This window comes from Staurois parvus, unplaced genomic scaffold (genome assembly GCF_062004578.1).
Source record: "Staurois parvus isolate SC_StPar_1 unplaced genomic scaffold, SC_StPar_1.0 ptg000142l, whole genome shotgun sequence".
NCBI lineage: Eukaryota > Metazoa > Chordata > Amphibia > Anura > Ranidae > Staurois > Staurois parvus.
The window spans coordinates 2457091-2477058 of NW_028317938.1; the positions used below are offsets into that span (position 1 = coordinate 2457091).

General features: G+C 45.8%; 1 protein-coding gene across 2 annotated transcripts in view; it reads right to left on the minus strand.

Moving 5' to 3' along the window:
- ITPR3 (inositol 1,4,5-trisphosphate receptor type 3) overlaps positions 1-19968 on the minus strand; it is a 465627-nt gene that overhangs the window by 228419 nt on the left and 217240 nt on the right. The window lies entirely within an intron of this gene.

Sequence of the window (19968 nt, forward strand, 5' to 3'; positions counted from 1 at the left end):
GGGAATATACGATTGCCTCTTCGGATATCAGGAAGGAATTTTTTCCCCTGCAGGAGCAAATTGGATCATGCTTTGCTGGGGTTTTCTTGCCTTCCTCTGGATCAAAACTGTGGGTATAGGATTATAACTTTTTTTTTTTTTGGTTGAACTGGATGGATTTTTGTCTTTTTTCAGCCAGACTAAGTATGTAATGAAGAGCTATGCCAGTCATGAGAACGGGTGGCATAGGGTTCTGGTGAGTTTTTCTGTCTGGAGGGAGAGGGTCCTCACGAGCACTTGCACTGTGTGGTGGAGGAGATTTTTGTGGGAAGAATTAAGTCACCTTTTCCCTTCACAATCTTTTGTGGACTTTAAGGCCTTTATTGATATCATATTTTCATATTCTACTTTCATCACAGAGCCACTGTGAGGTGGACACCTTGTTCTTTCACATATTAATATATTATTCTTCAACATACTGATGGCGGACAACCAAGCCAGGAGATTTCCCTCCCCTTCCCCCCTCTTATTCTTTTTCTGCTTCTTGTACCCCCTTCTTACCTCTTACAGTCCCCCTCCATTCCTCTTATCTTCTTGACTTTCTCTCACACTCAGGCACTGTAAATATCTTGCTATGTGGCCCATACACCCCCTCAGCCACCTCTCAATGTAAGGTACACCCGGGTCAAAGACCTCTAAAAGAAAGGAATATCGGATCTGCTATCGCATATTGCAGTCTATTTCTGTTTATGACCCTTGGGGTAATTTGGCTCTGGATATTTTGCTTGTGATCTACTTACCAGTTTTTCTACTATATGGCACCTACCGTATGTGACACATTCCTTTGTGAACTTACTGTCTACATTTTCTGTTCTACCTTGGAAGTTAATAAACTTTATTCTTTAAAAAAGAGAAATTGACCACCACAGCTTCTACCTTCAAAAGCTGACAAATAATTATAGGAAGACAGATAAAGCTGGCCATAGATGGGTAAAAGTTTGAACAAACATTCTTTGGAAAAAATGTTCTAGGAAAGTTTGTTCATTTTTCTAATCATTAGTGGGTCAAATCAATGTTTGTTTTCGACCACAGTGACAAGAAAATTCAAAAGAGCAGGATGGAATATTTTTCTCGAATTAATGAATTTCTAACATTGCATGAGATTTTCATTTACTAAACTTCGTTCATTTCAAAATCAAATGTTAAAAGCAAACTAAATCTTTTCAACAAAATTCAAATGTTCTGAAAATATTCATACAGTTTTTCTTAAGACTTTTCTTAAGAATCTTAATTCGAAATTCGCACTACTGAAATTATTTTCAGTGAACAAGTACATACAATTTGAACCTTAAACTGAGCAGTATTTTTGTAATTTGGAATGTTCCATAAAAAAAACCACTGTCACTGAAGCTTAATGGTGTAAAGCCACTTTCCTGCCTCTATTAAGATCCTCCAATTAGGGAGGGGCCATCATTTGCCTGTTTAATGATCTTTTACACACTTTTCTGGCATGGCATAATCAACTTTTCTGCAACTTGCATCACTGTCCCTGTTTTGTATGTCTAACATCTCTTTTATACATCTCTTGCTATTTAGCCATCAGTTTTAACATAGAATTTCACATTAGACTTCATCTCAAATGCAGCTGGGACACAAAAAACTGGTGTAAATCAAAAAGTTAACAAAAAAGTCCCCCATGTTTGAACAACCAACTCAGCTTTCTGGAATCAATACCAAGAAAATGCTTTGGCGGGTTCCAGAGCAGGCTGTTTTTTTATAAGAGATCCAAAATATACACATGAACTGAAAGTTTTTTTATGCAGAAATTAAAAATATCTCATAATCTCTATAGACCCAGTGTGATATTCACTCAGCACTTTTCACTGTGGATGAACTTTTTTTTCTTCATTTTAGAGTTGTTCACTTATAATATTTTAACCATTTATGGTTTGGATGGTGTGGAATATTACACATATAAATGTATTTTATAGATTTTTTAATTATTATTTTCTTTTTATTTAGAGATTATGTATTGAGTTTGGGCACAGATTGATTCTTTACTGCACTTTTGCTGATACACATATATTTAAAGAGTGCTGCTTCTGAACTGTTTTTTTCACTGGTTATTATCACCTAGCGCGGATTTATGTTTTTTATGTATGTTAAGTCAGACTGCTTTTCTTGATTATTATGGAGGCGTAAAGGAAGCAGGAATGCCCCTAATATTCTTCATTATTGTGACTTTGTTCATGCAGAAATCTAGAAAATCCAGTTTCAAAAACACTTTTTTGCATTTGTAAATCTTAAGACACAGCAGCAGATGTTGCCCTACTTTACATTTTTCCACTAACAAATGCAGCTCTTTCACTGGAAACTAAAAATTAATTGAAGGACATAACAGATACTATTTATAATATATTTATAATACACACTGCCTAATTGTGAGCATCAAAAAAGGCATCAAAAAGTAATTTAAAAGCATAAACTGAAATACAAATACTGCTGAAGTACACAATATTACTGTTGTTTTTACAGTGGTATAGTTGTAAAAAATAATATAATAAAAGAGCTTTGTTGAAAAAAAATGTGCTAAATCTTGGAAGGCTTTTTTGTTACTGGGGATAAGAAGGACACAGTTACCACTTTTATGTTCTACGCTTTATAAAGCAAAGTCTTCTAATCAATGCTAGAAAAGTAGAACCACTCCATTTTATCAACCTGGAATCATTTCAGTGAGGGTCATATGTACTGTTTAGATCTGCCAACATAAAGCACTCTAAATTGTGTTTGTGTAACGCATTCATGAACTTTATAGCAGGTGCCATAAAACTGAAGTAGCGGTTCCTGTTTTTGCAAGCTTTCCCTCAATGCCTTAATGCAAATAGTCAATCCCATTAAACATGAATATATTATTCACACTAAACATTATTCTGATGCATACTATAGGCATCTTCTTGCCACTACATCAACATTTGAACCAACGATCGTGCAAAGTACATTACATATCTGTCTATTGCTGCACAGTGCATTTAAATGATTAGTATATCCATGCACAGCATTTGTGAGTGCGCTTTTCTGATTCATTTCCTAGAACAGCACCTTTTTGCGAGCTATAGCTATAACTCACTCTCAAGATAAGAAATCAATTTATCGCCCAGGCCTTGTCAAACATTTTTTTCAGGGGCAATTTCATGTGAATTGAGGATAATTTGGAAGAAAAATGTCCCATTTATAATTTGTGCCTCATTTAGATCCGCAGAGCCTGAGGAAGCAAAGAAAGCAAAGCTAACTCTAAACTACAGCTATAATTTACATTCTACAGGCACTTCTAGAATGTTCAAGAGATGTGCTCAGAGGGAAAAGGAAAGCAATGGAGCAACCTTGTAAGGGTCCCTTTGCTTTTTGTTACCTTATTACCACTGCTGAACATATGAAGACAGGTATAACTAAAGGCTGATTTATTTCTAATACATACTTTTATTCACTATAGATATACATATATGTATAGATCATACTGAAATAAACATATGTTATAGTAGGGAAAGCAATGTACACTATTTTGCCAAAAGTATTGAGACACCACTACTTGGATTCAAGTGTTCCAATGACCTCCATGGTCACAGGTGTATAAAATCAAGCACCTAGGCATGCAGACTGCTTCTACAAACATTTATGAAAAGATGAGTCGCTCACAGGAGCTCAGTGAACTCAAGCGTGGTACTATGATAGGTTGTCACTAGAGATGAGCGAATCGAACATGGCGAAGTGGAATTCGTTTCGAAGATCAGGAAAAATTCGATTCGCGCCGAATCCGAAAATTAGCAAACTTCGGATGCACGAATCGAATTTTCCCAAAAATGTGTGGCGACGGAGCGAGGATCTCTGGGAAGGCGCGCAGACAAGGCGCGCTGACCCATAATGCATTCATTCATGACATGTGATCGCATTAGCCAATCAGCAGCCAGCCAGCCAGCACTGTGTAATGGTGGAGCTATAAATTGCGGCCATCTTAGAATTCTCCATTAGCCTCCGGTCATTCAAGAGAGACAGACCTCTGTGTATTAGGGACAGAGTTAGGGCCACAGAGACTTTAGGGCCACAGAATCGTTACTTAGGGACACAGAATCGTTACTTAGGGACACAGAATCGTTACTCAGGGACACAGAATTGTTACTCAGGGACAAAGAATTGTTACTCAGGGACACAGAATTGTTACTCACGGACAGACACAGAATTGTTACTCAGGGATACAGAATTGTTACTCAGGGACACAGAATTGTTACTGAGGGACACAGAATCGTTACTCAGGGACACAGAATTGTTACTCAGGGACACAGAATTGTTACTCAGGGACAGACACAGAATTGTTACTCAGGGACACAGAATTGTTACTCAGGGACAGACACAGAATCGTTACTCAGGGACACAGAATTGTTACTGAGGGACACAGAATCGTTACTGAGGGACAAAGAATCGTTACTGAGGGACACAGAATCGTTACTCAGGGACACAGAATTGTTACTCAGGGACACAGAATTGTTACTCAGGGACACAGAATCGTTGAATTAAACAGTATGTCAGACAACACGCAGAGGAGTGGCAGAGGAGGCAATGTTTCAGGAGCGAGCAGACGTGGCAGCAGAGGAAGGGGTCGAGGCAGCACTAGTCGCAGCCAGAGGCCAGTGCTCCCGGTGTCATCCAGCGGTCGTGTCTCCACCGACAACCCTGCCGTCATCGATTGGTTGGCTAGGTCGTCTTCCTCTTCCCAGGTCACCTCTGACACCTACAGCCAACGGTCAGTGGGTACGTCAGACACAACCGTTAGTTGGCATGGCCCGGGAGCAAGCCCACTGAAATCACGTGTCCTCTACCTGCCCCTGTCCTTTGGTGTTCCCTCACCAAGCGAAGTATCGCATGCTGTGGGCTCAGCCCCACTGTACAGTGAGGAAGAGCTAACAGAGGGCGGTCAGGAACGGGGGGAGACATCCGCCTCTTCAGCAGCCAGGCGAAGAAGTACTGGCGAGGAGAGTGGCTCGGTAGCCGGTCTAGAGACAGGTCTGTCTCCTGACTCACACGCAGCCGAGGGGGCTAGTAGTGAGGCGGAGACCCTAATTGATGATGATGAGGCTGATCGCACTTGGCAGCCTCGTCGTCATCAGGCTATTGCTTCCGCATCATCAGGAGAAGAGGGTGCCAGCTTGGCAGCGAGCAAAACATTCGGTGGGTTGCCCAAGAGGCAGCAGGGTCGCAGCAGTGTCAGTGGAGGCAAACGGCCACGGAGTAGAGCGCCAGCTCCACTGCAGCCTACCACCATGGCCAGTAGTGGTGCCGGTGTGCACGGAGGAAGTAGCAGTCAGCCAGTGAGGAGTAGTGGGGGCAAAGTTTCCTACTCGGCGGTGTGGCAATTTTTCGTCAAGCCGCCCGAGGAAGTAAACGTAGCCGTATGTCGACTATGTGGCCAGAAAGTCAAGCGTGGCCAGGGGGCCCATGTTGGGACTACAGCGTTGCGTCAGCATATGCAGCGTCGCCATTCGGTGGCCTGGGAAAACTGTGATAAAGATACGGCGGTTCTGCCTGCCCCAGCCCCCGCTCCATCACCCGCTCCGTTACTTGCTCCGTCACCCGACGTCAATCGCCCTCTATCAGCCAGTCAAGGCTCCAACACCTCTGCTGAGGGGAGTTGTCGCTCGTTGGCATCTTCCGCTCGTTCAGATGCTCCTTCTCCTGCTACTCCTCTTCACGGATTCCGTCAGCAGTCTTTCTTGGAATCCGTTTCCAAGAGACAACAGTTTGCGAGCACGCACCCGACGGTGCAAAAGCTGAACGTCCTCCTGTCCAAGTTGCTGGTGCTGCAGTCCCTCCCTTTCCAAGTGGTGGACTCAGCACCTTTCCGAGAAATGATGGCTTGTGCCGAGCCGCGGTGGAGAGTGCCAAGCCGGCATTTCTTCGCCAAAAAGGCAGTGCCAGCCCTGCATTCACATGTAGAAGAGATGGTGGGCCAGTCTTTGAGCATGTCGGTCTCTGCCAAAGTGCACGGCAGCGCCGACGTGTGGAGCTGTAACTACGGTCAGGGACAGTACATGTCATTTACGGCCCACTGGGTGAACGTGGTGCCGGCACAGCCGCACCAGCAACTTGGACAGGTCACGCCGCTTTTGCCTCCACGTTTGCACGTCCTTGGTCCAGCAAAGATGTCCGCCTCTACCACCTCTTCTTCCGTCGTGTCCTCAGCCGCCACCCCCGTGCCAAGTCCCATTACCCGACCGGCATATCACATGTGCAGGGTGCAACGGTGTCACGCTGTGCTGCACCTGGTATGCCTTGGCGAACGTAGTCACACAGGGGAGGAACTTCTGAGTGTAATGAACAGAGAAATCGACAGATGGCTGTCTCCGCGCAAACTGAAAATCGGAACCATGTTGACCGACAACGGAAAGAACATGGTGTCTGCTCTGCGTCAAGGAAGGTTGTGCCATGCGCCATGGTTATCAAGCGGTTCCTAAAATCCACCATCCCACTGCAAGACATCCTTAAAATGTCACGTAAACTTTGCATGCATTTCAGCCATTCCTACACCGCAAAGCACACCCTCCTTGAGCTGCAGCGGCAGAACGGAATTCCACAGCATCGCCTGATCTGTGACGTTGCAACAAGGTGGAATTCAACCCTACACATGTTAGACCGCCTTTACGAACAGCGAAAGGCCATCACCGATTTCCTGATGTTACAAGCGGATAAAGGTACTCCCCTGTGTAACTTAGATGTCAGCCATTGGCAGCTCATGCGTGACACCTGCCGCTTGCTCAGGCCCTTTGAGGAGGCCACGCTATTCGTGAGTCGGCAGGACTATGGGATGAACGACGTCATTCCTCTGTTGCACGTCCTGGAACAAATGCTGTTAACAATGGCTGGTCAGGGTGCGGTAGACGTGGCGCACAGATCTCAACGCCACATGACCCCTGTGGGGGCAGGACAGGAAGAAGAGGAGGAGGTAGAGGAGGACATTGGTGCTCAGGAATTATTGAGTGAAATGGGTGGTTTTTCCACTCAGCGGACAGGAGTGGAGGAGCAGGAGCATCTGGTAGAGGAGGAGGAGGAGACAGAGGACCCAGACGCACCGTGGCAGTATGCTGTGGAGATGGAGGCAGGGAGTCCCTCGCATTCCTTGGCACAAATGGCCCATAGCATGCTCGGTTGCTTGCGTAGCGACAGCCGAATAATAACCATCAGACAGAGGGATGACTTTTGGCTGTCCACCTTGTTGGACCCTCGCTACCGTTCAAAAATGGTGGCCTTTTTCACACCTGCTGAGAGGGAGGCCAAAATAACGTACTATAAAAACCACCTATGTAGTCAGTTGGTCTCTGCCTTTCTGCGCCAACGTCCATCCTCAGACACTGTGGGCCCTGTGCGCTCGCGTTCCGCTGCCATGGCAGCAGGGGAGGGGTGGGGTGGTAGGAGCAGTGGCAGCTCCACCAGCAGCGGCTGCCTCAGTCTGCAGTCGATGATGAGTAGCTTTCTTCACCAGCGCAGTGAGGAAACTACTAACCAGCCGCAGCAGCAGCAGCATCAGGTGGACCTGGAGCAGGACCTCAAACAACAGGCTTGGGCCTACTTGGACAGCACCCTGCCAACCGAGGTAGACAATCCCCTTGACTACTGGGCAACGAAACTTGACCTTTGGCCCCAACTAGCTGAATTTGCCCTTGAAAGGCTGTCATGCTTGGCCAGTAGTGTGGCATCGGAGCGCGTGTTTAGTGCGGCAGGAGGTATTGTAACTCCGCGGAGGACACGACTGTCCACCCAAAGTGTGGAGAGACTCACGTTTGTGAAAATGAATCAGGCGTGGATTAGTCTGGATTTCAAACCACCAGTTCCTGACACAACTGACTAAATCCGCCATGAATCATGCCCCAAACATGTTATTATTTTTAACATAGGCCTCTGTATAATTTAAGCTGCTTACGCTTCGCCACTCTGCCATGGGCCCCTGTACCGCCCCCTCTTGCTGCTGCCAGGTCCAGAGTGTGTCATGGGTCCCTGTACGGCCTCCCATTGCTGCTGTCTCCATCGCCACACTCTGCCATGTGCCACTTTCAGGTCTCCTCACACTGCTGGTGGGTTCCATTTTGTCATAGGGTGCTGGCAGATTATGGGCCTCCCATTGCTGCTGCCAGGCCCGTAATCTGCCATGGGCCCCCGTACCGACTCCTCATGCTGCTGCCAGGCCCGTAATCTGTCATGGGCCCCTGTACCGCCTCCTCATGCTGCTGCCAGGTCCAGAGTGTGTCATGGGTCCCTGTACGGCCTCCCATTGCTGCTGTCTCCATCGCCACACTCTGCCATGTGCCACTTTCAGGTCTCCTCACACTGCTGGTGGGTTCCATTTTGTCATAGGGTGCTGGCAGATTACGGGCCTCCCATTGCTGCTGCCAGGCCCGTAATCTGCCATGGGCCCCCGTACCGACTCCTCATGCTGCTGCCAGGCCCGTAATCTGTCATGGGCCCCTGTACCGCCTCCTCATGCTGCTGCCAGGTCCAGAGTGTGTCATGGGTCCCTGTACGGCCTCCCATTGCTGCTGTCTCCATCGCCACACTCTGCCATGTGCCACTTTCAGGTCTCCTCACACTGCTGGTGGGTTCCATTTTGTCATAGGGTGCTGGCAGATTACGGGCCTCCCATTGCTGCTGCCAGGCCCGTAATCTGCCATGGGCCCCCGTACCGACTCCTCATGCTGCTGCCAGGCCCGTAATCTGTCATGGGCCCCTGTACCGCCTCCTCATGCTGCTGCCAGGTCCAGAGTGTGTCATGGGTCCCTGTACGGCCTCCCATTGCTGCTGTCTCCATCGCCACACTCTGCCATGTGCCACTTTCAGGTCTCCTCACACTGCTGGTGGGTTCCATTTTGTCATAGGGTGCTGGCAGATTACGGGCCTCCCATTGCTGCTGCCAGGCCCGTAATCTGCCATGGGCCCCCGTACCGACTCCTCATGCTGCTGCCAGGCCCGTAATCTGTCATGGGCCCCTGTACCGCCTCCTCATGCTGCTGCCAAGTCCAGAGTGTGTCATGGGTCCCTGTACGGCCTCCCATTGCTGCTATCTCCATCGCCACACTCTGCCATGTGCCACTTTCAGGTCTCCTCACACTGCTGGTGGGTTCCATTTTGTCATAGGGTGCTGTATGGCCTCCCATTGCTGCTGCCTCCACCGCCACACTGTGGCTCCACACTCTGGTTTTGGCCCCGTGACTGCCCAAATGAGTGAAGTGTGCGGTGATTCTAAGATCGACGGCACTCATCTGCATGTCATACTGACTGACAGTATTATTTCTCTTCCCCAGCAGACTCCAAGGGCATTTAAATTAAAGGTACAGTGTTCTGCACTAATATAAAGGCTCTCTGAAGCCTAGAAACACCCTTTTTATAAGTTAAATTCGCAGCGAATATATTCGACTCAAATCGAATTTATTCCGCAAATACGCCGAATCAGCCGAATCAAATTTTTTAATAATTCGCTCATCTCTAGTTGTCACATGTACAATAAGTCCATCTGTGAAATTTCCTTGCTACTAAATATTTCATAGTCAACTGTTAGTGGTATTATAACAAAATGGAAGCAACTGAGAACAACAGCAACTCAGCCACAAAGTGGTAGGCCATGTACAATGACAGAGAGGGGTTGGCGCAGAATGTGCAGAGGTCACCAACTGTCTGCAGAGTCAATAGCTAAGGACCTCCAAACTTCGTATGGCCTTCAGATTAGCACAGTGTATAGAGAGCTTCGTGGACTGGGTTTCCATGGTCGAGCAGCTGCATCCGAACCTTACATCACCAAGTGCAATGCAAAGCCTTGGATGCCGTTGTGTAAAACACACCGCCACTGGACTCTACAGCAGTGGAGATGTGTTCTCTGGAGTTTGGCAGTTGCCAGGAGAACGGTACTTGCCTGACTGCATTGTGCCAAGTGTAAAGTTTGGTGGAGGGGAGATTATGGTGTGGGACTATTTTTCAGGGGTTGGGCTTGGCCCCCTAGTTCCAGTGAAGGGAACTCTTAAGGAATCAGCAAACCAAGACATTTTGGACAATTTCATGCTCCCAATTTTGTGGGAACAGTTTGGGGATGGCCAATTCCTGTTCCAACATGACTGCGCACTAGTGCACAAAGCAAAGTCCATAAAGACATGGATGATTTATTTTTGTTGTGAAGGAACTTAACTGGCCTGCACAGAGTCCTGATCTCAACCCGATAGAACACCTTTGGGATGAATTAGAGCAGAGACTGTGAGCCAGGCCTTCTCGTCCGACATCAGTGCCTGACCTCACAAATGTGCTTCTAGAAGAATGGTCAAACATTTCTATAGACACACTCCTAAACCTTGTGAACAGCCTTCCCAGAAGAGTCGAAGCTGTTATAGCTGCAAAGGGTGGGCCAACACAATATTGAACCCTGCATATTAAGACTGGGATGCCATTAACGTTCATGTGCGTATAAAGGCAGGTGCCCTAATACTTTTGGCAATATAGTATAGGTATGCATCTACAATACGTAGCATTGAAAATATAAATAAAAACTAGGTTTGCTAGGATTGCTACACAATCAGAAAAATGTGTTTATAATTTTACAATAAAAATCATAAAAGGAAATGCAGATAAGTAAAAGGAAGCTAAAATGTGAGCACTCAGAATCTCATGCACCTGTGCATGGTAGCCAATCAGCTTCTAACTTCAGTTTGTCCAAATAAACTTTAAAGGTCCTTTCACCTGGGCGTTTCGTATGCCCATTTTTTCATCTGTCCCTTTACAGATGAAAAGCGGACACCCATGTACCGTATTTTTCGCTCCAAATATGGGGGAAAATGTCTGTGCGTCTTATGGAGCGAATACCAACCAGGCCTCCACCTGTCACCGCCGCCACCACTAGAAATGATTGCATGTAAAACCCAACAGGCTGGCTGCACCTAAATTGATTGATCAATCAACTTAGGAATGTTTGGCCTGCCCATACATGGTTCGAATCTCAGCTGGTGTCTGCTGAACTGGCTCAGATTTGAACCGTTAATGGCAGGCTTTACCTTCTTGCATAGCTGTGTACAGGCTCCTCTCCTGTACTAAATTGCTTAATTTGATTTTGCTGCATATTGGGAGCTTCTCATAGTGTGTACTAGAAGCTGAAATAAGATAGAACATGTGTCATTTACTGGCTGGAGGAAAATCAGCACCATCTAACCCTCCCAAGTCTGATTGTCCCTGGCTCACCCCTTTCACTGATAGAATTTAACTTCTTTCAATTATGGAGACTTACTGTATGTATGGGTGTTACTTAAGGTCATCTGCATATAATTTCAGTATGCTTCAATACTGACATCCACCCATCAAGGCATTTTGATCTTTGTCTGCCTCAGCACTACTCTCAAGAGCTTGCATTAGGACAAAGGGTTTTTGAGAGGAGTGCTGAAGCATTATTAACTTTGTTAACTAGCTGCCGACCGCAGATAGCCGAATGACGGCTGCACTGCAGCCAGCCAGTTCTGAGTGGACGTCATATGACGTCCTCCCAGAACGCGCTCTCCTGCGCGCCCCAGGGGGCGCGCACCCGGCGATCTCCGTGATCGCTGTGTCCTACAGACACAGCTGATCACGTGATGTGGTAAAAGGCCAATCACAGCGGCCTTTTACCACGTGATCAGCGGTGTCCAATGATCAGAGGGAAATGCAAGTGCCGGTTCTCGGCTGCACTTTCCTCACGCTGTCAGATCGTGAGGAAAGTACTGCCGAGAACCGGCAGTTGTCAGAGCGGGGATCGGCACCGATCATCAGGGCACTGATGATCAGTGCCCTGATGATCGGTGCCCAGCAGTGCCGCCCGCAAGTTCCGCCCACCTGTGCCCAGCAGTGCGCCCACTAGCTCCGCCCACCTGTGCCCAGCAGATCACCCACCTGTGCCCAGCAGTGCACCCACCTGTGCCACTCTGCAGTGTCACACATCTGTGCCCAGAAGTGCCACCTACCTGTGCCCAGCAGTGCCACCCACCTGTGCCCACCCACCTGTGCCCACCTGTGCCCACCCACCAGTGCTGCCCACCAGTGCCACCCACCAGTGCAGCCCAGCAGTGCTGCCAGTCAGTGCCACCAGTCAGTGCCCAGGGGTTGTGCTAGTCAGTGCCGCCAGTCAGTGCCCAGCAGTGATGCCAGTCAGTGCCGTCTATCAGTACCCATAATCAGTGTCACCTATCAGTGCCGCCTATCAGTGCTGCATATTAGTGCCGCCTATCCATGACACCTCATTAGTGCTGTCTATCAGTGCCGCCTATCCGTGCCACCTCATTAGTACTGCCTATCAGTGCCCTTTAGTGCTGCCTATCAGTGCCCATCAGTGCCGCCTATCAGTGCCCATCAGTGCTGCCTCATCAACGCACATCAGTGAAGGAGAAAAAATACCTGTTTGAAAAATTTTATAAAAGAAACAAAGAAACTTTTTTTTTTTTCAAATTGTTTGCACTTTTTTTATTTATAGCGCAAAAAGTAAAGCGCCCAGTGGCGATTAAATACCACCAAAAGAAAGCTCTATTTGTGAGAAAAAAATGATCAAAATTTCATATGGGTACAATGTTGCATAATCGCGCAATTGTCAATCAAAGTGCGGCAGCGCTGAAAGCTGAAAATTGGCCTGGTAAATAAGGGGGTATAAGTGCCTGGTAGGCAAGTGGTTAAAGAAAGCTATGAACAGCACCCTGCCAGCCCCTCCCATCAGCCATGAACTGACTGTTTTGCATAGAGAAGCACAAAGGCTTAGTGATGACAGCACTGGATCTAAATAAGGTATGTGATGAAAACAGAAATAACTAAACATGTTAAAAAGGGGGAGGGAGAAACCAGGGAATGCAATATAAGTACACAAATTATTCAAACACATAGTGGCTGGTGCAAATCAGAACAAAAGAGATAATGATAAAGCTCTTTTTAATTAAATGATGTTTGCACAAGACATGTTGATAATCACAGATTTTTATTTTGATTACAATCTTTATAGCTATCAATCTTCATGTTTGGTTTACATATGATTACAGAAGTCACTTTAGATTAATTCTACAGTAATAATGGCACTGGAGTAAGCAGACTGATATTCTAAGGCTTCATCCACACTGGCAATGTCAAACCTGCGTTTATACGCATTTAGAGGACATTTCTAAATGCATATACAGTAAATGTATGCAATGTTTTTTCAATGGTGTCATTTACAATGATTGATAGCTATAAACCTGTGTTTTGGTGCATTCAGTTCAGTCACATTTAGGCTCCATGCACACTGGCTTAAAAAAACACTGCTCCTAGAGGAGTTTAGCATTTTGCCTGTAAAAGCAATGAATGTTATCTTATGTGTCCATGCACATTAGGTAGTTTAGAGGCATTTTTTAAGCTCTGCATTTAGAGGCAGAAAAAAAACTCTTCCGTTTTGCGTTTTTGAGAGCATTTTTCTGGCAGAAAAAAACGTTAAACGCTCCTAAACACTAGTACTAAATAACAGTTTTTCCTGCCAAGAGCACTGGTGTTTTTTTAAGCGCTTTCCATCCACCCTATAGCAGAAGTACTACATGGCAGCACGGGTGTGCAAAATCACGTGTATATATATATATACCCGCGCTGCCATTCGAGGCCTCGGCTGTTTTTCACCGGGTCCCGGTCGGTGATTATTCCCTGGCGCCCAGTGATTGCCGAGCATCTCCGATGGGGGGTGGGGGAAGAACTGTTTGTAACCAAAACAGTCCTCTCCCCTGGCAGCTCCTGCACACTGCTTTTGTGCATAGCACAGCCATGCAAAGCAGTGTGCTTACAGTGAAGCACAAACACCATAGAGTAAACTAAGCTCACTGAAATATTTACATTTTCTTTCAAAAGTGTTCAAATGCTTATAAAAAACTTGCTTTAAAGCATAAACATCTAAACGCTTGAAAAAGTGATCTGGGAAGCATAAATATTGTTTACACTTCCCACTTAATTTCTCCGGCCTTTAGAAAAGCTAGAGTTCGAGTGTGAATGCGGCCTAAAAGGTTAATACAGGTATAGCACTTTAGGTTGGAAACTGACAGTGCACATTCCTTGCTATTGTCTGATATGTCTTTCTTTCCTGGTTAAGCCCAACCTCCTGAATGGTTCTAATAAACAGAGGGCACTCCTCCTACCATATCCTCAATTTACCTTAAAGTTGTTCTGAAGGCTCGAACATGCTTTCTGTAAAATAATACACACATCGTACTTACCTGCTCTGTGTAATGGTTTTGCATAGAATGACCCCATCCTTTTCTCCGGTCCACCCCCCAGCCCTCCTGGCCCCTTCCCCCTGCTGAGCGCACCCAGAGCAAGCTGCTTGTTCTGGGGGCACTTTTGCGTGCTTGCTCCCAAGCCGCCGGCACAGTCCTGCCCACCACCCTCTCCTCACTGGCTGTGATTGACAGTCCCAGGAGAGCCTCTTGTGCACCTCACTAGATCCAGATTGGGCTGGATCGAGTATCGGGGGGGGCTGCACTCTGAAAGTTTTTTACCTTCATGCATAAAATGCATGAAGGGTAAAAACTCTCAGCCTTTACAACCACTTCAAGGATATTCAAGCAATAAATCATGCTGAGATCATAACTTCTGGGAAGGCAATGGAGTAGTGTACCCAAAAGATGTAGGATGCTGATGATGAGTAATTCACTTGTTTGGAGGCACAGATCTCGTGTTTCCAGTTTAATTCTCCATGGCACCAACCAGGCTCCTGTTTGTATGGTCCACCATGCAAGTCTGGCTTTATCTTCAGGTATTCTACATTATTTTCAAATCTTTCTATAGATTTATATGCCCTATCTAGGACAGTGGACTGGTGGGGGTCATTAAAATGCTAAGACTGACCTCACTTCCTATACACAGCTGCAATTTATAGGTACTAATGGATTTTTCAAAAGAAATGTATTTCTGACACAAAAAAAAATATCCAGCATGAAATTATCTTTGGCTCGTAATTTACCTTATTCCTTGTACTACAGTTAGGTCCATATATATTTGGACACAAGCACAATTTTCATACTTTTGGTCTGTATGCCACCAGAATATATTAAAAGGGAACAATACAAATGATCCTGAAGTGCAGACTTTCAGCTTTAATTCAAGGGGTTGAACATAAATATCAAGCACAAATTTTAGGAACTGCAACCATTTTTATACACAGTCCCTCCATTTTCAGGGGGTCAAATATAATTGGACAAATGAATATAGTCATAAATAAAATTTTCATTTTTAATATTTTGTTGAGAATCCTTTACTGGCAATGACTGCCTGAAGTCTGGAACCATGGACATTAGGAGGAGGGATTCCTCCTTTCTGATGCATTGCCAGGCAACTGCAGTTGTCTTCAGTTGTACTTTGTGGGTCTTTCTGCCTTTAGTTTTGCCTTCAGCAAGTGAAATGCATGTTCAATTGGGTTGAGATCAGGTAACTGACTCGGCCATTGCAGAATATTACACTTCTTTTCCTTCAAAAGCTCCTGGGTTGCTTTTGCAGTGTGTTTTGGATCATTGTCCATCTGTACTGTGAAGCGCCGTCCAATCAACTTTGCTGCATTTGGCTGAATCTGGGCTGACAGTATATCTCTAAACTGCAGAATTTATCCGGCTGCTTCTGTCTTCTGTCACATCATCAATAAACACCAATGACCCAGTGCTAGAGGAAGCCATGCATGCCCATGCCATCACACTGCCTCCCCAATGTTTTACAGATGACGTTGTGTGCTTTGGACAATGAGCTGTTCCAAGCCTTCACACTTTTTTCTTCCTGTCATTCTGGTACAGATTAATCTTAGTTTCAGCCATCCTTAAGAATGCTTTTCCAGAACTGGTCTGGCTTTTTTTAGATGTTTTTTTTTTACTAAATCTAATCCTCCTTACTGGCCTGCCTCGCCGCTGGGTATCCCCGCTTCAGTCGATCCTGAATACGGCAGCCAGACTCATTCACCTTTCCAACCGCTCCATCTCCGCCACCCCCCTCTGCCAATCCCTCCACTGGCTTCCAATTGCGCAACGGATCAAATTCAAAATCCTACCACTGACGTACAAAGCCGTCCACCATACTGCCCCAAATTACATCACCGACCTAATATCCAAGTACCACCCAACACGCACACTCCGCTCCTCACAAGACCTCCTTCTCTCTAGTTCCCTGGTCTCCTCCTCCCGCGCCCGCCTCCAGGACTTCTCCAGGGTGTCACCCATCCTCTGGAACTCCCTGCCCCAACCCATCAGATTATCACTTACTCTCCTCTCCTTTAGGCACACCCTGAAAACCCATCTCTTCAGGGAAGCCTACCCCACCCCATGCTAACTTGCCTACCTCCTCCACTCTTCCTACCACTCCATCCCCCACAGCTATCTCCTCCTGTGCCACCATCTCCTCCCTCCTAGATTGCAAGCTCGAAAGAGCAGGGCCCTCGATCCCCTCATGTTTTGCATTGTATTGTTATTGTTCTGTCACATGTTCTGTCCCCCTTTGTAATGTACAGCGCTGAGCGAACTATTGGCGCTTTATAAATACTGTATAATAATAATAATATAATAATAATAATCTGGCTTTTCTTTTCTTCAGGCTTATGAATGGTTTGCACCTTGTGGTGAAACCTCTGTATTTGCTCTCAAGAGGTCTTCTCTTGATTGTAGACTTTGACAATGATATGCCCACCTCCTGGAGAGTGCCCTTCACTTGTCTGGATGTTGTGAATGAGTTTTTCTTTAACATAGAGAGGATCCTGCGATCATCCACCACTGTTGTCTTCTATGGACATCCATGCCTTTTTATGTTGCTGAGCTCACCAGTGCATTCTTCTTTCCTCTTCTTTCCTCAGAATGTACCAAACTGTTGATCTGGCCACTCCTCATGTTGCTGCTAGCTCTCTGATGGATTTGTTTCATTTTTGAAGCCTGACAATGGCCTGTTTCACATGCATGGACAGCTCCTTTGAACGCATGATGTAGGTTGATAGATTCACAATGTAAATACCACACTTAAAATCAACTCCAGACCTTTTACCTGCTTACTTGATGAAGAAATAATGAAGGAGTAGACCACACCTGGCCATGAAACAGCTTTTGATTCAATCGTCCATTTACTTTTGGTCCCTTGAAAAAGGGGGGATGGCTGCTCTTAAGAGTTGTAATTCCTAAACCCTTCCTCCAATTTGGATGTACATTCCCTCAAATTAAACCTGAGAGTGTACACTTTCAGCCCATATCCATTATATAACTATAGCTCGAATATGTTTTGGTAAATACATTCAAAAACTAAAATTGTGCCTATGTCCAAATATGTGTGGCCCTAAATATATGTACTGTGATTATATTTTTATTCTGTTGACGTTACTTGTCACAATAGCTATATTATACTGTATGTTTTAAATAATTTTAAAGGTGAAGGCATTTTGCTCCCACAGTAATGAAAAATGGCTACCTTTGCTCAATAAGTAGGCCATGATCACTTCACCATAGGGAGTATGGCTACTGTGTTAGCTGGAGATTACTCATTTAAAGGAAATCAATGTTCAATTTGTAGGGGAAATGCCTCATTTATAATGGGTAGCCAAGCCACACAACCAAAGCCCAAAGGGATTTATTAGAGAAAGCAATTTTTACCTTATGACAACAAATGAGTTTCTATGGACAATTAAGGAGTGCTTTGTCAATACAAGATCTGTTGTTTTCAGGTGAACTTTCAATACTTATATTCTGATGGTAAAGTTGGTGGGAGACTGAAAATTATATGCATTTGAAAACATTTTTACAGGTGAAACAAATGGTTTACTACAATACACTTCAGGTAAATAAGCCTGTCTGAGTCATTTATTTTTGTTGAAACATTATTGATTTAAGTTCCCTGACGATAAATATCACGCCCAGCTACCACTACTACAAAGCAAAGCAACAGAAATTAAAGAGGTAATAAGCTGTGAAAAGCATGGTCAAGCCCAGACCTGGAGCAGAATTGCCAGATTAATGCTCTGTTAAGTAGGTTTCACAAAAGAATTCTTAAAAAAAAATCCCACCCTGCCAACATAATGCATTTACAGCAAGGCTTTTACTACAGGTTTCTCCAAAATATGTATTCCTTTTGAAATAATAAACTTGGTGGCTGCTGCTGAGTGAATACCTAAAGCGGAGCTCCAGCCAAAAGGGGAAGCTCCGCTTCAAGCCTTTGTCCCCTGCTCCCCATTAAGGATTGGCACCTTTGGGGAGTGGAAGCGGGTACCCTAATTTAACAGTTACCAGCTCCCACGTCCGCTGCGATGGCCAAGGTGATCAGGAGTGGAAGTTTTTCTCCCCCCCCTCCCTCCCCGTAGTCTTCTGGGACACGTGACAGGTCCCAGAAGACTGCAAGGCCATTAACAAAGTGCAGCACTTCTCACGCATGCGCAGTGGGCACCCGGCTATGAAGCCGCAAGCTGTCACAGCTGCATGCCCACACTAAAGATGCCGGCGCCAGGGAGAGAAGACGGATGGTGAAACCAGTGGTGGTGAGAACACCGCTGGCGTCCTCCCAGAACGCGTTCTCGGGGGGCGCGCACCCGGCGATCTCCATGATCGCTATGTCCTACGGACACAGCTGATCACGTGATGTGGTAAAAGGCCAATCACAGCGGCTTTTTACCACCTGATCAGCCGTGTCCAATGACACGCTGATCACAGGGAAATGCAATTGCCGGTTCTCGGCTGCACTTTCCTCACGCTGTCAGAACGTGGGGAAAGTACTGCCGAGAACCGGCAGTTGTCAGAGCAGGGATCGGCACCGATCATCAGGGCACTGATGATCAGTGCCCTGATGATCGTGCCCAGCAGTGCCACCCACCAGTTGCACCCACCTGTGCCCAGCAGTGCCACCCACCTGTGCCCAGCAGTGCCACCTACCTGTGTCACCCACCTGTGCCCATTAGTGCCACCCACCTGTGTCACCCAACTCTGCCCATCAGTGCCACCCACCTCTGCCTATCAGTGCCACCCACCTGTGCCCATCAGTGCAGCCCAGCAGTGCTGCCAGTCAGTGCCCAGCAGTGCCGCCTATCAGTGCTGACTATCAGTACACATCATCAGTGCCACCTATCAGTTCCACCTATCAGTGCCACCTATCCGTGCCACCTCATTAGTGCTGCCTATCAGTGCCACCTATCAGTGCCCTTCAGTGCTGCCTATCAGTGCCCATCAGTGCTGCCTATCAGTGCAGCCTCATCAACGCACATCAGTAAAGGAGAAAAATTGCCTGTTTGCAAAATTTTATAACAGAAACAAAGAAACTTTTTTTTTTTTTTTGCTCTTTTTTTGTTTATAGCGCAAAAAATAAAACCCCCAGCGGCAAGTAAATACCACCAAAATAAAGAATGATAAAAAGTTCATATGGGTAAAATGTTGCATGACCGCGCAATTGTCATTCAAAGTGTGACAGCGCTTAAAGCTGAAAATTGGCATGGTAAGGAAAGGGGTATAAGTGCCCGGTAGGCAAATGGTTAAGGTCCAAGCAGTACTAATGCACAAAGTTTTAGTACTTACCCCTGATGAAGGGGGAGTTTTGTTGCCTCCCAAAACAAGTTGGCTGTTTTAGTTTAATAAAATTAAAAAATAATTAAAGAAATGCTTGGAATCACTTTTCAGTTTGGCACCTGCTATTTCTACATTTGATTCCCTAATTTTCTTTATTTTCTGTCCCTATGATGGGTGTCAAAACACAGGACATAGTGGGAAATGAGCCAATGCAGAATTAAATAGTGCCATGTGTTCTAATCCTTCTCCATATACAAAACAAGAAAAATGTTCTGGCTGGAACTCAGCTTTAAAGTGGTTCTAAAGGCTCAATTCTATGCATGAAGGTAAAAAACCTTCTGTGTGTAGCAGCCCTCCACTAACACTAACCTGAGCCAATTAAGAGAGGGAGGGGGCGGGGCTGAGACCTGGGTCTGTGTGTGTGAATGTACATGCAGAA